The sequence below is a fragment of the Vicugna pacos genome, chromosome 27 (assembly GCF_048564905.1).
Source record: "Vicugna pacos chromosome 27, VicPac4, whole genome shotgun sequence".
Classification (NCBI taxonomy): domain Eukaryota; kingdom Metazoa; phylum Chordata; class Mammalia; order Artiodactyla; family Camelidae; genus Vicugna; species Vicugna pacos.
This window is the reverse complement of record NC_133013.1, coordinates 7013607-7030286: the sequence shown is the minus strand read 5'-3', so window position 1 is coordinate 7030286 and position 16680 is coordinate 7013607. Positions and strand designations below refer to the sequence as shown.

General features: G+C 41.9%; 1 protein-coding gene across 6 annotated transcripts in view; it reads right to left on the bottom strand.

The window, feature by feature from the left end:
* The window catches only part of LOC140689821 (gamma-aminobutyric acid receptor subunit gamma-3-like), a 149455-nt gene that overhangs the window by 109585 nt on the left and 23190 nt on the right, over positions 1-16680 (bottom strand). The gene's annotated exons all lie outside the window — the stretch shown is intronic.

Genomic DNA, 16680 nt, shown 5'->3' with positions numbered 1-16680 from the left:
ATGACAGAACCAGTGAACTCAAAGACAGGATGTCTGAAATTACCAAGACAGAAGAGCAAGAAGAAGAAATTACAAAGAAAAGTGAGGAGGGCCTGAGGGGCTTCTGGAACACCACCAAGCAGAGCAACACATGCATGGGGGCGCTCTAAGAGGAGAAGAAAGAGAGAAAGAGCAGAGAGCCTGTTAGAAGAAATAATGGCCCCAAACATCCCAACTTGGAGAAGAGAAATGGAGATACAAACTCAGGAAGCTCAAAAAACTCCGAATAGGATAAACCTAAAGAGACCTACCCAGAGATGCAGTATCATAAAGCTGTAGAAAATCACAGGCAAGCTGAGAGAAGTGACACAGCACGTGTAAGGAAGCTCCTGTTAGATCATCATTAAGCTCTCAGCAGACATTTTGAAGGCTAAACGATAAAAAAGTGATACATTCACAGTGCAGAAAGGAAAGAAAAACTGCCAACAAGAATACTTCAGGCAGCAAAACTGCCCTTGGAAGTCAAGGAGAAATTACAATTTTCTCAGCTAAACAAAAGCTGAGGGAGTTCATGACCACTAGACCTGTCCTACAAGAAATGCTACAGTGATGCCTTCAAACTGAAGCGAGCACCAATAAACAGCAACACAAAACCATACAGAAACATAAAACTCCCTGGTGAAAAAGTACATGGACAAATTAGACCACTGCAGTATAGTAATGTATGCGCATAAATCACTTTTAATTATGATACAAGATAAGTCACTATTAACTGTGTCACAAGGGGCAAAGGTCATTACATAATGCTAAAAAGGCCAACTCACCTGGAGGACGTAGCAATTATAAATATATATGCTCCTGACAACAGAGTTCCCCAGCACACCTAGCAAACACTGACAGAACTGAAGGAAAACCAGACAGCAACACACCGACTGCAGAAGGTTTCCACCCCCTGCTTTCAGTTACAGATCCAACAATGGGACAGAAGACCAGTCAGGAAGCAGAGGGCCTGAAATCCCTACAGACCACCTGCACTGAGAGTCATACACAAGACCCTCCAACACAACAACCGCGGAATTCACTCGTTCTTATCAAATGCCATAGAGCTTTCTTCAAGATAAGCTGCATGTTTTACCATTTAAAAAAAAAGTCCTGGGGGGAGGGTATAGCTCAAGGGGTAGAGCACAAGCTTAGCACGCATGAGGTCCTCGGTGAAATCTCCAGTAACACCCCTAAGAATAAATAAATACTAAGTAAACCTAGTTAACTCCCCACCAATAAAAAAAATAAATAAACTTTAAGTAAATAAATAAATCTAATTACCTTCCCCCAAAACAAGCAAATTTTTTAAAAAGTCATAACAAATCTACAAAGACTGGAATCACACCTACAAAGCATCCATCTGACCAGTGGAATGACACTAGAAGTCAGTACAAGAAGGGAAACAGGAAAATCCACAAACATGTGGAAATTAACTCATTCCTAAACCAACGGATCAAGTCAGAAATCACAAGGGAATTTTAAACACATGTGAACCCTGAGGAGCAAAAATGCCTTCTAAAAAAAGTAATAAAGTCAGCAGTCTCACACTTCTCCATTTTGAAACAACTACAAAGCAACAGTAACCAAGACAGTGTGGCACCAGCATAAAGACAGATACATTAAGCAACGGAACAGAACAAAGAACCCAGGAGTAAGCCCTTGGGTGCACGGCCAAGTAACTCTGCACAACAGTGCCAAGACTACGTTATCATTCCATTGGGAAAGGATAGTCTTCAACAAACAATGTTGGGAAACGTGGAGAGCTACAAGCCAAAGAACAGAGCCAGCCCCTGACCTAACTCCACGAGAGACACCAGCTCAAAGTGGATCAAAGCTCTTAACTGGAAGACAACACTTCAAGACACCCAGTCTTAAAACCACGTGGGAAAAGTTTCGTGACATTGGATTTGGCAGTGATTTCTTGCATGTGACATCAGAAGCTCAGGCAACAAAGGCAAAGATAGACAAATGGGATCATATTAAATGTAAAAACTTCTGCACATCACAACAGCCGGGAGGAGGGAGTTACCTCCATGTCCATCGGCCTGTGCAAAGCAGATGTACCTTACACCTTCTCTATCCATCAGGAGTGAATTAAAGAAAGTGTGGTGTATACACACAACGGAACATTACTCAGCCTTAGGAAAGGAAATCCGGTCATATGCTACAACATGGATGAATCTTAATGACATTATGTTAAATGAAATAAGCCAGTCACCAAAGGACACATACTGTATGGTTTCACTACTATGAAGTATTAAAAGCTGTCAAAAGCCAGCTGTGAAATTCGCTCACCCTATTACAACTGATTAAACCTAAATAGTACAAACAAAAGATTTTTCACTGAATTATTCTGAATTATTTACTTTTCTTTGTAAATCTACTTTCACAATTCAGTTTTCCAGTGTTACAGTGAACAGGTTTTGTTAATACTGACCTGTTACCTATCCTTGCCTTCCTACTTACCATTCTTTATTCATTCAACAAATCATCAGCCAGTGATTACCAAGCTGGACAGAGTTCCAGGAACTGGGGACAGACCACAGGCAAGACACAAAGCTCTTACATTCATGGAGCATAAATCACAGTGGGTTAAACAGATACAAAGCAAATAACCTGATCCATAAACCTGGTGTTTGAGGGTGGTGAGTACTCTGAAGGGAACAAACCTGGGTACCAAGACAGAGTGACCATGGGGTGGGGCTGGGTGCCTACCTTAGACACAGTGCCTCACTCCCCTGTCGCCATCAACACCCTCTACAGTTCATATAGCTTGGCCTGTAACTGGTTTTGAATAAGCAATTACATTCCAATTACATCTAATGAGTTATAAGGATAAAAATTTGGAGTCCCAGAAAGACAGTGGAAAGAAAAAAAAATTCAAAGAGATTATATTCAAGAAATTTCCAAAACTGATGAAAGATATCAAATCACAGATATAAGTAATTCATCAAACCCCAGGAATCATAAATATAAAGAAAACTATTCCTAAGATTGCCATTAGCAAACTGCTGAGCAGTCCTTAAAGAAATCTTAAAAGCAGCCAAATACAGGTAAATTATACCAAGAGGGAAAATGATGGCTAACACAGCATAAAAAAATAATAATAGTAATACAAGACAGAAAGCAGTGGTCCAAGGTTTTTGAAGTACTGAAAGGAAACAAAATGTTAACTTATAATTCTGCACCCCCCCAAAAAAAGTATTCCTTTGGAAAGAAAGGGGAAATAAACATGTCTTCAAAGTCTGAGAGAATTTGTCTGCAGGAGACCTGCACTGTACAAATAATAAAGAAAGTCCTCATACGATTTAAAGAAATTACAGCATCTGGAAGCCTGGATCTGCAAGGAGGAATGTAGAGCATAGGAAAAGACTGGCTATGTGGTTACTAGACAGTATCTGACTTAATTCAGTCCAAACCTTCCATGGCCCCACTATGACAAAATGTCATACCAAGCAGAACACGGGGACAAATTACATGAAGGGCCTGTGAGACCCCTGTGGTGAAATAAGGGAAATGAGAAACACGTGTCTGAGAAGAGAACGATGTTGAAAGTAACACGTCCTGTGCAAATCACACATGGGGCGTTTACTGTGGTTTGCAAAGAAAGCTCAGTGGACAAGTGGCCTTTCTGAAGAGAGGCTACACTGAGAGACAGGTACCCCGGGCAGTGGGGACAGCAGGAGCAGGTGGAAGGTGGAAGTCACTAAAAACACACTGGCATCATTAGATAACTGCTTGTAACTCGTATTCAGCGTGCATGGAAGAAAGAAGGAAAAATATGTCGGAAGGAAGGTTTACTACAAAAAACATTATAAAAGTTTGTTGCCAGAATAAAGGTTAACTTTCACGTTGAAGAGTTTTAACAAGGAAAGCCTCTGTATCACAGCGGACTTTATCCAGATGGTTCTGGCAACAGTGGAAGGCCCTAAGGGTGAGGCGCATAACTGTCAGGCCAGCTGGGGCTCATTTTAAAAGCTTCTGTGTATGTGAAGATAAAGACTCTGACAGAGCCACACACCTCAAATACCCAGAAGTAAGCTGCAAACGTAGATCTAGGCCGTAAAGTCGTCCAGGCCAAAGTCACAGATTTTGGAAAATATGTATTAATACATGGGGATGGTGGTTGAAGCCACAAATACTGAAAGGTGATTTTAAAAGAGAGAAAGAAGAGAATGAAACATAACTTAGTGATGGTCCAGGAAGGAATCTGGGTGGTGGGAGGCAGCCAGAGGGGACAGTGACAAAGGAGAAGGCATTTCACTGAAGCAAAGGGGAGCAGGTGTCAAGGTTGCACAGGATGCAGTGAAGAGAGAGGACACTTCTGAAAGGGCTAAGAGAGCTGGAGAAGTAAAGAGTAGATGCTGTGGTCAGAATTCAAAATAAGAGTAAGGGGGGAGGGTATAGCCCAGTGGTGGAGTGTGTGCCTAGCATGCATGAGGTCCTGGGTTCCATCCCCAGTACCACTCATTAAAATAAAAATACACAAATAAACCTAATTACCCCCCCAAATAAATAAAAATAAAAATATGATACGAGTAAGAATTTCAGTGTGTAGGCAGCTCTGAGTTATGTCCAAATCTGGGGACAGTGGTACGGGAAACAGAATGGAAATGAAGCTCTTTGAAACTGGGTAAGCCCTGGATCTACGACAACAAAGAGTTTGCGACACGCGTGGGTTGTTAAAAAGAGGGGAACGGAGATGAGAAAAGAGAGGAGGATGAAACAGGTCAAAGGGAATACGGAGGGAGGGAAGGTCACTGAGAGAGAAGGCTGAACATGGGGTGGAAACAATTCGAGAACACAGAGTTCACCAAACCTAATTTAATCTCACTCTGCTGTTCCCCAAATCTAAGCTGGTGCTACCCTAGGCCTCCTTTTCATTTAGGAACGTCTGGGGAGGTAATTTTGACCATAGTGAAGCTGTCTCTGTTTTTCTACGTAAAAGGGTCAAGCAGCATTAGTATATTTCTAGAATATTTCATAATCTGCTTTTTCTGATTGCTAAAGGTAGAACCCTCTCTCTCCTTATGGCCCGGGCATTCCATAATGAAGACTCTTTCGGAACAAAGTGTTAACAGAGAGAGGACAAGGTTCCTGGGTAAGTGTGTGGGGGGTGGGGGGGTGGATCTAAGGATGAGACGCATCAGTCTAGGCAGATAACAGCTCAAGCACCGTTAGCTTTTCAGGGTTAGGAGCCACTGGCTGGAGAACACAGGGCTCCCACCCTAGGAAGGCTTCCCGTCTTTGGAGAAGGGGTCAGTTCTGCGCTGAAGCATGCACGCGACCACTGGAGTATGCCCAGCCCTTCCTGGCTGCCCATTCTTTACATTGTTGGCACTATGTTTGCAACACAGGACCTCAAAAGGGTCTGCCTTGAGGATGAGAACTACCGTTGCCACAAGAACAACACTAGCTAGCATTTACCGAGCGTTTGTAACAGCCCTGTGGTCTTGGCAGTGAGCTCGCTGAGTAACGCCCGAGTCAACTGAACACACATCGGAAGCATTAGAACACACGGCAAGATTCCCATCTTCCTCAGATTTCTTCCTTATCTGGCTAGAGCTTTATTTTTTGTTTTGTTTTCTTATTTTCCTATCTACCTATGTTGATGCGTGTGTATGTGTGTACGTATGTATTTATTACTGGACCCTAATAACGCCTCAATCCACACATATCGCCAGATAAAACACAAACGTGTTGGGAGGATCAGCACTTTCCAGTTTGCATAGCCATCCTGGCGAGAGGAAATCAGGACAGAAGTGAGAAGAAATGCAAGCACACCCCGAGGGCCAGCCGCCCCGCTCCAGCGCGGACGGAGGCTCCACACAGACCGCTGTCCACACAGGGCTGCCGGGACGGGACCGCCCCACCACCCCGAGGCAGCCCCAGCAGCCCTGGGACCCCGAAGCAGCTGGCGGACAAGCCCCTGGTAGACGGGACCAGGCTCCCAGCAGAGCCTTGCTGGAGGCTGTTTCCCCGTCCCTCCTTCCCCTCCCCCAGCTCCCAGTCCTCACCCTGCCCTCACTCTCTCCTCTGACGGCGTTCCCCACACCCGCAGGGCCGCAGCTATTATAAAAAGGGGAACAGGTTCTGAACTCTCCTCTGACCCAGCCTGTCACCAGGACGGCTGAGAAAGCTCAGGGGAAGCCCCCTCCCACCCCAAACCTCACCCCGAGCAGGGATGCAGAGGTCTCAGCGCAAGAAGACCCCTGGAAGCCAGCGAGAGGGTGGTCTGCTGGGCCTCCATCCCATTAACATCGTCCCCTTTCCTTTCCTTCCGGCTTAGAAAAATTCTGTCCCCTCTTCGCAAGGGGTTGGTACCAAGTGGTGAAGGGAGACTGCTTTTTTTTAAAAAGAAAGCTGCCAACATCCAGTGCTTAAGCAAGCAATCTGAGAATTGAACACAACAGCTGGATTAAGTAGGTAGTTTTATTTACAGAAGCCACACATGCCTGTCAGCTTCTATCAGAGCAGAATCCAGGCCACTGAACCCCGATTCTGTTTTTGACTGAATCTTTGAGTGACAGAAGTTTCCTCTCCCATCAGGAGTTTGGGACAAACAGAAACACATTACTATATACAAAATACATAAACAACAAGGACGTACTGCATAGCACAGGGAACTATATTTAATTTCTTGTAATGAGCCATAATGGGAAAGAAAGTGAAATATATATATATATATATACACGTATATATGTGTACAACTGAATCACTTTGCTGTACACCTGAAACTAACATTGTAAATCAACTATATTTCAATAAAAATAAGAAAAATATCAGTTTCCTAACCCATCTATATTTGGAAGAACAATTGTTTATCACAATTTTAGAATTAAAATTAAGGGCATGTGCACATTCACCTGAGGTGCAAATCAAACGTTCATAATGTGAGACTATTTAAAGAGTTCGTCATTGGTTTTATCCATTGAGGTTCGCTGTTAACCTTCTATGGTAACAGCATACATTAATGCTAATATTCAGTGACTATGTTCTAATATATTTGAGTACCTTAATACATATATATTTTCAACCCTGTTTCTAGATGTGAATGTTTTCTGTTACATTTTAAAATAATGTATCTAAAATAATTATTTGGCTGAATTATGCTTAAATGACTCACACCCTGGGAAAATTGTGGCTAATTTTCATTCACCACCAGTGTCATATGTAACAGTAACTATGATACGTTCAGTGACAGTTTGTATTATTCTCTAGAAAGGGAAGATGGACAGTGGATAAGATTCATTGGGGAAACTTCTTCCAAAATTTTGCATCTGGAAAATGTATGCCTACATAAAGCCCAGAGCGCTGGTCCCAGGAAGAGTCAGTAACTATTGAGGTGACCGAATAAAGCTATTCATTCCCTTTCACCGTATCTTGTACTAATGATGCTCAAGGTTCTGATCTAGAAGTAGAAGACTGGTAAGTTTCTGGAGACGGGCGCTCACCTCCAGGCCCTGCTGGCACAAGTGAGCAGCAAGGACATGTGTCTGCAAAGTCTGCATCCTCCAGACAAGTAGTTCTGATTCTACAAATTCAAGTTAGGGAAAAATTGGCATTGTAGACTGAAAACAGCCAAGAACTCTACCAGCAAGGGTACAGTCTACTTAATCTAGGTTCGCCTTGTGACCTGAACTAACACGTCATCATAGAAGTGATGCTGTGTGACGTCTACACATAACCTGATTCTGGTTCGATCCGAATTCCAACAGCTCCTCCGTAAGCAAGCCCAGACTAGCCGCCTTGAGGAAGAGATGATGTGGAGAGACAGACCACACAGACAGAGGGGCCCAGGTGTCACGGCCAGTTCCATCATCCCATCTGAAGCCCAGGCAGGTCAATGAGGCCACCAGGCACCAGCCAGCCCTGAGCTGTCCCCCCAGCCAAGCCCACCCCACCTGATTACTGCTCATACTGCCAAATCACACAGTAACATGTTCTAAGACATTAAAGCCTGGAGTGGTTTATTTCATAGTAATGTCAAATGTGGATAAGAAGTCATGCACTGGTGGTGTTTATAGTAAAGAAAAATTTTCAACCAAGTAAACATCCAACAAAAGAAAAATACAAAACAAATTACAGTTTTACAATATTTCATGATACTCAGTTTTACAATATTTCATGATACTCAGTTACCAACTACATAACGTTACATGGAAAGGTGAAGACTACTAAACTTTCTAATTTCACTATACTTAAATTTTTAATACTATTCAGCCACAAAAAAAGACAACATAACACCATTTGCAGCAACATGGATGTCCCTAAAAAAAGTCACTTTAAGTGAAGTAAGTCAGAAAGAGAAAGAAAAATACCATATGAGATCACTAATATGTGGAATCTAAAAAAAAAAATAATAAAAATTCTAAAATTTAAAAAAAGAAAGAAAAGAAAAAAACAAATGAACATAAATACAAAACAGAAACAGACTCATAGACATAGAATACAAACTTGTGGTTGCCAAGTGGGGAGAGGGGTCGGAAGGGACAGACTGGGAGTTGGAAATTTGTAGATACTGACAGGTATATATAGAATAGATAAACAAGATTATACTGTATGGCACAGGGAAATATATACAAGATCTTGTGGTAGCTCACGGTGAAAAAGAATGCAACAATGAATATGTGTATGTTTGTGTATAACTGAAAAATTGTGCTCTACATTGGAAATTGACACAACATTGTAAACTGACTATAACTCAATAAAATTTTAAAAATAAATAAATAAATAAAATTTTAATAGAAGCCTGAAAGAAGAATGTCAAAATATTCCTGTGATAACTTCTGAGTAGGGAGGTGAGTTTTTTATTTTTTATACTATTTCACACATCCCAGTTTTACAAAACAATCTCTTTTTAACCTAAAAATGCAAATAATCAGCAAAGGGAAAATGCAACGTTGCACCCAAAGCAGATTATTTCATTAAGGTTCTTAGCAATTTAAATGTAGAGGGAAAACGTTAAATCGTTTAAACAAATACTGCCATGATCCTGTTGTGAAATTTTCTAAAGAAGTTTATGAAATCAGAACGATCCACTGAGAAAGGAACTGTTATCCACGAAGACTGGCCTGCTGCCAGGGAGACACAGATGGGTTCAGACACCACACAGACTTGGTCCTGGGATGACACTGAAAGCTTCCCCGGGGCCAATGAGCTCTGACAGCACTGCCATCAGGGAGCGAGTCCAGGCAACAGGCTTCAACAAACTGCCTTACAGCTATGGCTTGAGTGATGCAACGGCAGAGGGGTTCCCAATACTTGAATAAAGTAGTGATCATTTTTTTAAACTTGTCTGTTGTTGGAAGTTTAAGTTTACTGACAGGAACATTTCAAAAGTTTAAGCTTTTTCATTGTTGTACTTGACCCAGGTAAAAATGAGTGTTTTCCTATGTAATCGCTGTAAAAACATATATGCGATCCCTGCACACACCAGCTACCCTACAACATCTGCCGTTCGCTAACAACACCCCAATACTCCCTAAAGAGTCCGCTCTGCCCTGACTAGAGTCTAAAACGCTGGGCGGTGGGCTTCTCCCTCCAAGAAAAAGCCCCTTCGTCCGCCCGCTCCTGAGCTAGGCAGTAGTTGGCTGACGCACCCAGATTCGGGGGCTGACTCAGAGGAAACAGAGCCCGTCCCCCACTCTCCCCACAACCCACCATGGGCCAGTCTGGGAACAGAGTGCTGGGTATAAAGCCAGTGTGAGCGCAGTGACTCACCACGGCACACGTCTGCCTTGGGACAAACACAACTGAATAAGGAGCACGTATCCCAGGAAGGAAGTGGCTGAAAAGAAGCACTGCGCCGTCCCGCTGTGCCAGCTTATGTAGCAGCTCCTCAGATAAAGCGGCCCTGAGAAGGAAGTCAAGGGCCACAAATGCTGGCCTACAGAGAGGTCACAGGGCTTGCGATACCAAACCCAGCCAGGAAGAGAAGACCGTCCTGTTTCCACTCAGGATGGAGTCACAGGAACTGGTTTTACTCTTTTACTGAAAACAGTATAAACATCAGGCAAAATACAGCAAACACCCATTTTCAAGGCCCTGGGCATCAGGCAATGAGGGACCATGGTCACTGAGACTGGAAACAAGCAAGGTTAGCCTTACAACTGCCCCCACGTGCTGCCTCGGATGAGCTGCCAGGCTGTGGCTCAGGACAAAGTATCCAGGCAGAGCTCCATGGATTCCCGAGTGGAGGAGATGAATGGGGGTCCCAGGAGACCACCAGAGCAATCGGAGTGCCCAGAACACAACCGAGAAGAAGAAAGGGCCGTGCAGACAGAATCACAGAGGACTGCAGAGGGACCCCAGTGGCACCCAGCACAGGTGTGCAAGGAGCACTAGGGGGAGTCAGCGTAAGAACCGGATATGAAGAATCATGGGACAGTTTCCTGTGTCCCCATATGACTGGGAACAGTGCCCAGTCTGAAAAGCCAGAGGTGAAAATTCAGAATTCACTGGGTTTTTCGTATTCAGGGAAGTCTTGACTCAGCGGTGGAGGGTAACAAGTCCTAAACCTGCCAGAGCCCTTCCGTCTCACAAATCCAAAGGACCAAACTGTTTCCAAGTAACATAACTGAACCTCAGAGTGGTGCCCAAGAATATTCATGGGAGCACAAGACTATCTGGTCGTCAGCAAGGTAGATAGAAGTCATGGTGTCTGAAATGCCGACTGAGAGGAAGAGGAGAGCCGACCACTGGAAAACACACTCCACCATGAGGAGAATGATCCGTCCACAGGGACTGACCCAGACCGACACAATGTTACAGTTAGAAGCCAGGATGTCACAGCAGTTATTAACTGTATCCCAAATACTCAAAAAACAGGGATGTTCAAAAAGTTAAGTGGAGACATGGAAGATATAATGAGACACAAATTAAACTTCTAGAGGTAAACACTAGGACATATGAGATGATAAATACACAGGAAAAGGTAAACGGCAGATTCCACGTCTCAGGAGAAAAGAACAATGAAGGTGAAGATACAGCAACAGAAACTTATCGAAAAGGAAACTTACACGAAGAAGACTCTGTGATGGAAAGAACATCAGGGAGCTATGGAACAAACTCAAGCCGCCTAAAATACTCGTAACTAGAGTGAAGTGGAGAGAGATGAGGGGAACTAGAAAAAATACATTCCTGCAGAAATAATATCTGAAATTGTCAAAATGTAATAAAAAGTACCATCAACCCACAAGTCCAAGAAGCTCAAGGAGACTCAAGCATGAGAAAAGTGCCAGAAGGCAGATCATACTCCAACTGCTCAGCTCCAGTGGCAAAGAGGAAAGTCTCAAAAGGATCCATAGGGAGATGTGCAATGTTAACCACTACCTACAAAAGTTGACAACAACCAAATTTCTCCTGCATAGCACAGGGAACTACAGTCAGTATTGTGCAATAACCTTAATGAAAAAGTATATGAAAATAAACACATGTATGTAAATGCATGACTGGGATAACTGTGCTGTACACCAGAAATTGACACACTGTCACTGATCGTACTTCAATTTAAAAAAAAAGAACAGGGGAAAACATATGAAATATAGACAAATAAAGCTAATTATGACAGCATATTCATCAGGAAAAGGAAGTGGGAGACAGTGGAGGACTGAAAGGGAATAAACAAACAAACAAATGTCTATCAATCCAGAATCCTATATTAAAAATGAAGGCAGGAGACAGGACTTCCAGAAAGGAAGAATGAGGGCCTCAGTGGCCCCACGTCCAAAGAAAGTAGCCATTTAACTGGTTAAAAGTATGAGGACCCAATGTATAACACGGTGACTACAGCTAGTAAAACTGTACTGAATAACTGAAACTACCTAGGGCAGTAGAATTTAAATGTTGTCCCAAATAAATAAATACACATATATGTGAACTTGTGACATTATGGATGTGTTAATTAGCTAGATGTATACGTACGTCACAATGCGTACGTACACCCAATCATCATGATGTACACATTAAATACCTTACAATTTTATTTATCAACTATATCTCAAAAAACCTGGGAGGGGGAAGAATTTAAAGGCTCTGGAAATTGTCCTAAGGCAATACAGGAAATAGAGAAATAGTCATTTAAGAAAATCTACTAAATAAGAAAGAACAGTGAGAGTCTATGCATTTTTGGCCACAAAATTCTCCCTCTGCCCCACACCCAGACCCATCGAACAGAAACTCTATTCTGTCACCCTGTGCTGAGCGGGTTTCGCCAAGACAGCTACTCCTCCAGGCTCAAGGTCTAGGGTTATGGTTTCAACTCAGGAGGGGCAGGTCCCCTCGCTCCCGCAGCCTCATGTTTAAGGAGTTCTATTTCAAGTAGGCATGGTCTGGGGGGACCATGTTCCCTTTCTCCACGGTGTCCTTCCTCGGGGGGTGAAACTTAGTCTAGATGCCCATGCCTTGTTCACTTGTAGGATGGAGGTTCCATGCTGATAAGAGGAAGCCAACTAGACCATGGTTACCAACCTTCCTCCCCCCAGTGCTGGTACAGCAGAGATGTCACTCTGGGAGTGGCGGGCTACTGTCCCAGTCTCCAGCACATGTCAGTGGCACAGAGGTTCTTTCCAGGAGAAGAGGAAAGCCGTTAAGTATGAAGCATTCTGCAGATGTACAGAAGGAGGATGACGTCTGATACAAAGTGACACAAAGTGCCTAAGGGTGTTGTTGAGAACAATATAGATCTTGGTAGAGAGCTATTAAGAGGGTGCTTTTAGCTTTATGATACTGGTTTGGAAAAGAAAAAAAAAAGAAAAGAAAATCAACAGAGCAATCAGAAGTTGAACAAAGGGAACCAGAGAAAGAGATATCTATAAAGACCCTTCCTGGAATCGCGGTCAACCTTGCGTGTCAGAAATTCCGTACATCTGCCCTAAACTGTATCTGCTCAGGACCAGTCAGAGCAAGGTACGAAGCACACTGAAAACATTCCCAAGACATGCAGGCACACACACCACCACGGGCCGCAAGCCTCACTGACACGGAGACTTAAGCACAACCACTGGCCAAACACTGCTACACAACACGCTGTTCTGCCCTAGGTGCAATTCTAATGAAATAGGTTCTAAATAAAACCTTCTGCAGGCCTGGGAGTCGGGCTGTCTGTGCGTGACAACGGCTGCAGCATCTCAGGAGCTGTGGGGGAGGAACACCCAGGCTACCAGTCCTTAGCTGAACGTGGAGTAACACATGAAATCCCTGAACTGTGACAGCAGCTCCCAAGGCACACAAACAGCCATTGATAAAAAAAATCTAACTGGGGACTTAAAGAAAACATCCGGCTAATAAGTAGAAATGCCAACCCAGGCAAGAGGAAACCACTAAGCAGTTAGGCAAATACATGGAAACAAGGCAGAAAAAGATCTGAGCAAGGATATCGCAGGTTGTCCACTCTGGGAGAAACAGACTTCCTGGAGTTAGTACATGTAAACAACAAATAAAAGGACCAAACAAACAAAAACACCACCAATGTCTAAATGATGGAGGATCAGTACCCAGAGCTGCTACAATATAGTATTTAAAGTGTCAACTTTTCAGAAAAAAGAAAAAAAAACAACAGTATAATACATGCAAATGAACAGGAAAGAATGACCCACACATAGAGGGGAAAATAGACAACAGACACTACTCTTGAGAGGTTCCAGATGTTGGACTTAATAAAGACTTCAAAAGAGATACATTAAATACATTCAAAGAACTGAAGAAAACTGTATCTAAAGAATCAAAGGAAAGTATGATAACAAAATCTCACGGAATAGAGAATATCAACAAAGAAACGGAAATGGTAACAAAAAAAAATGAATAAAACTTCCAAAATATGAAAGTATAATAACCAAGATAAAAGAATTCACTGGAGAGATTCAACTGTAGATTTAAGCTGGTAGAAGAAAGAATTGTCAAACTTGAGGATAACTTGGAATTTGAAGAACAGAAAGGAAAAAAGATTGTAAAAAATCAACAGACTCAGAGAAATGCAGGGCCTCCCTGAATACATAAATATAATGGGACTCTGAGGAGAAAGGGGAAGGAGCAGAGAGTATAGTCAGAGGAATACAATTTAAAATCTTCCCGTATTAGATGGAAAACAGTAATCAACACCTCTAGGAAACTTAACTCCGAGAAAGATAAACACAAAGAAATCCACATTTACACATATCACAGTCAAAATGCTGAAACTCAGTGGAGAAAAGGGAGCCCTCCTGCACTGCTGGTGGGAATGCAGTTTGGTGCAGCCATTAGGGAAAACAGCATGGAGATTCCTCAAGAAACTAAAAACAGATTTACCATATGATCCAGCAATCCCACTACTGGGCATATATCCAGAGGGAACTCTTAATTCGAAAAGATATGTGTACCCAGTGTTCACAGTAGCACTGTTTACCATAACCAAAACATAGAAACACCCTAAATGTTCATCAACAGATGACTGGATAAAGAAGCTGTGGTATATTTATACAATGGAACACTACTCAGCCAGCCATAAAAAATGATAAAATAATGCCATTTGCAGCAACACAGATGGTCCTAGAGATTGTCATTCTAAGTGAAGCAAGCCAGAAACACAAAGAAAAATACCACATGATATCACTCATATGTGCAATCTAAAAAGAAGAAGAAGAAAGAGGACACTAATGAAACTCATCTACAAAACAGAAACAGACTCACAGAGTAAACAATCTTATGGTAACCAGGGGAAAGGAGGTGGGAAGGGATAAATTTGGGAGTTTGAGATTTGCAAATGTTAGCCACCATATGTAAAAATCGATTTTAAAAAACAGGTTTCTTCTGTATAGCACAGGGAACTGTATTCAAAACCTTGGAATACCTTAAATGAAAAAGAATATGAAAATGAACACATATATGTCTATGCATGACTGGGGCATTGTGCTGTACACCAGAATTGACACTTTGTAACAGACTGTACGTCAATTAAAAAAAAAGTTGAAATCCAAAAATAAAGAGAAAGTCCTGAAAGCAGAAAGAGAAAAGTAACTCATCACATTCAACGAAGCTCAATTAGATTAAAAGCTGACTTATCATCAGAAACAATGGAAGGCAGAAGGCAGTGGGATGACATATTCAAAGTGCTAAACATAAAAAACTATCTTTCAAAACACATTTGACCCTTGAACAACACAGGGCTTGGAGGCACCCACCCTCCCTGCAGTCAAAAGTCAGCATATAACCACACAGTTCCTCCATCCCGTGATTCCACATCAGTGGATTCAACCAACCACAGACAGTGTTGCACTGTAGTATTTACTACAGAAAAAAAAATCTACACAGAAGTGGGTTTGTACAGTTCAAACTCATGTTGTTAAAGGGTCAGCTGTAAGGCAATATAAAGGCATCGCCAGTTAAACTAAATAAGAGAGTGTATTGCTAGCAGATCTGCCTTACGAGGAAAGACTAAGGACATTCTTCAGGGGGAAGGAAATGACCCGGGACAGTAAGTCAAATCTAAACAAACAAACAAACAAACAAGCAAAAAACCTGGATAAATGTAATTATGCAGCTTATTAGAAAAAGCAGTATCATTGCATATATCTTCTTTTATAAAAGATTTAAAAGGCAATTGCAAAAAACGCTATGTATATAATTGCATTGTTAAGCCTATGACAAGTAATGTATTTTTAAATAAAAATACATATAACAAATATATTTGTTGACAAATACATTTAATAAGATATATTTAACAATAGCAAAAGACAAGTAATATGTTTAACAGCAAGAGCACAAAGAAGGGTGGAGACACAGCTGTACTGAAACAGGTAATGATCCCCAGATGACGACTCCAGCCCACAGGAGGAAATGACAAGGCTCAGAAATGATAAATAATAGCATTTAAATAATAAACATACTTAAAAAAATAAGCCTATGTAAATAATAAACATAAAAATAAGTCATCGGGTTTATAATATACAGGGATATAGTATGTGTAATGGAACAAAAATGGGTGAGTGAATGGAGCTATTAGAGTAAATTTCTACATATAATTCAAATTAAGTTAGTATAATCTAAGGTAGATACTGTTACGAGTAGAAAAGACCTTGATGAGATATATATTGTAATAGGCTTACAAACACTAAGAGAATAATTCAAAAATATAATTTATAAACCATCAATCTACACAAAAACCTGCACAGAAATATTTGTAGCACCTTTATTAATATTTGCCAAAACCTGGAAGCAACCAAGATGTCCTTCAGTAGGTTAATGAATGAACTGCGCTATCTCCAGATAATTAAAGATTATTCAGCATGAAAAAGAAATGAACTATCAAGCCATGGAAAGACATGGAGGGGTCCTAAGGGCCTATTACTAAGTGAAAGAAGCCAATCTGAAAAGCCTGCATTTCAACTGCATGACATTCTGGGAAAGGCCAAGTATGGACACACTAGAAAGATCGGTGGTCGCCAGGGTCGGGGAGGTGAACACAGGTCACTGAGCACAGAGGCGTTCTAGGCAGTGAAAATACTCCGCATGACACTATAATGATGGATACGTGTCATACACATTTGTCCAAACCCATAAGATGTACACCACCAAGAGTGGCCCCTAAGTCAGCTACAGACCTTGTGTGATGTGACGCATCAGTGCAGGCTTCTCCTTGGAAAAATACACAATTCTTGTGGCAATGGGATAACGGGCAGGTGA